Genomic DNA, 1,874 nt, shown 5'->3' with positions numbered 1-1,874 from the left:
TGATGGTGGACTGGTTGTGATGGTGGATTGGTTGGTAATGGTTGATTGGTTCACTGATAGGCAGGTGTGCTGGGTTGATCGGATAGACAGGTGTGTATGGCTAGGTGGACAGGCAGGTGTGCACAGGTGGATGTGTGGATCAAAACGATGTATTGGATGGTTACAAGTTGGACGTTTTAGTAGAGATAGATATTTCTTTTCATATCAGAGTTTGACGACATGTCTGTGATCAGCTAATGGTGTGTGTGTGTGTGTGTGTGTGTGTGTGTGTGTGTGTGTGTGTGTGTGTGTGTGTGTGTGTGTGTGTGTGTGTGTGTGTGTGTAATCGGTCATAACCCAGAAATATAAAAGTTTATAAGAGTGTGTGAGTTTGTGTGTGTGTGTGTGTGTGTGTGTGTGTGTGTGTGTGTGTGTGTGTGTGTGTGTGTAATCGATCATAACCCAGAAATATAAAAGTTTACGAGAGAGTGTGTGTGTGTGTGTGTGTGTGTGTGTGTGTGTGTGTGTGTGTGTGTGTGTGTGTCCATCAAACACACACAGTTTCCATCGTAATAATGAAGTAGTAATCGTTTCTATAATAACTTCCGGTTTTCCCACAAAAATATGGACAAAAATCATAACTTGTAACAAAACGTGAAGTATTCCGTAATTGTCCTTTCTTCGTTTTTACACAATAATACTAATCGTCTTTCGCCGCCAGATGTTTCCTCGGCAGGAAATCAGTGAAATTAAAGTCAAACGAAAATGAAGTGAAAGAGGAGAATTAATTGATAAAAAAAGACAAGAAATACTTTTCCACTTTTCTCCTTCTTTCTTTTCTTCTTTCCTGTTCTGCCCTTTTTCACATGCTTTTTCTCTCTCCCTATTCATCTTTTTCTCATTCATCTGCATCCCTTTTTTCCTTTCTTCCCTCCCTTCCTCCTAAAGCCTCAGTCGTATCCAAACACAATTCCTACCTAATTTTCCTTTGTCCTTTCTTGTCTTCCTCCGTGCACTTCCCTTTTCACCTTTCTTTCCCCTTTTTTATCCATCTCACCCTTTGTCCCCTCAGCAGCGTCCCCTTCTTTCATAATTCCCTTTTTTCTCATCCGACACACAACTCTCTCCCCCCACTGTTCTCTTTCTTTTCTCTTTACTCACTCCTTCCCATTCTTCTGTTTCTCCCTACTCTTCTTTTTACTCTATTTCCTCCTTTTTTTGAGGAGGGCTTCGTGGTGCAGTGGTTAGTACACTCGGCTAACAACCGAGAGAGCCCGGGTTCGATTCCCGGGCGGAGTGGAAAAATTTGGGCGGCTTTTCCGATACCCTACGCCCCTGTCCACCCAGCAGTGAATGGGTACCAGGTATTAATCGGGGGTTGTGTCCCGTTTCCTGGGATCTGTTCCCTTCTCCTATAATTCCTTCCCCTTCTGTCTCTCTTCGGCATATGACCACAGATGTTGCGCCGACTAAACCAAACTTTCCAACTTTTCCTCCTTTTTTCTCAGTTTCTCCCCATTTCTTGTTCTTTCCTCTATATTTCCTTCTTCCTATTCTGGTATATTTCTCTCCACTCTTGTTTTCTCCGTGTTATAGTAGGATATCAATGTATTATTATTATTATTTAATATCACCACGAATTAGGCATACAATTGTCAATGGAAAAACTCACGACATTCCTATAAGGTAGCGTGATCTATCTGTCGTGGGTTTTTCCATTGACAATTGTATGCCTAATTCGTGGTGATATTAAATAATAATAATACATTACATCACAAGCCGTCGCCCTCTCCACTACATCAGCTGATTAATCTTGGTATTTGTGGATATTCCCTTCTTGTCCAAATATGTCGACTCGGCTTATTTTCATTATTGTCCGTGCAGGGGCACGATTT

General features: G+C 41.7%; 1 non-coding gene across 1 annotated transcript; it reads left to right on the top strand.

The window, feature by feature from the left end:
* The first annotated feature begins 1,205 nt into the window (after positions 1-1,205).
* Trnav-aac (transfer RNA valine (anticodon AAC)) lies at positions 1,206-1,279 on the top strand. Its single transcript has one exon. It is a non-coding gene; the product is annotated as a tRNA-Val (tRNA).
* Positions 1,280-1,874: the final 595 nt, after the last annotated feature.

The sequence above is a fragment of the Eriocheir sinensis genome, unplaced genomic scaffold (assembly GCF_024679095.1).
Source record: "Eriocheir sinensis breed Jianghai 21 unplaced genomic scaffold, ASM2467909v1 Scaffold377, whole genome shotgun sequence".
NCBI lineage: Eukaryota > Metazoa > Arthropoda > Malacostraca > Decapoda > Varunidae > Eriocheir > Eriocheir sinensis.
The sequence above is the reverse complement of the archived record's forward strand: the minus strand, read 5'-3'. Positions and strand labels throughout refer to the sequence as shown.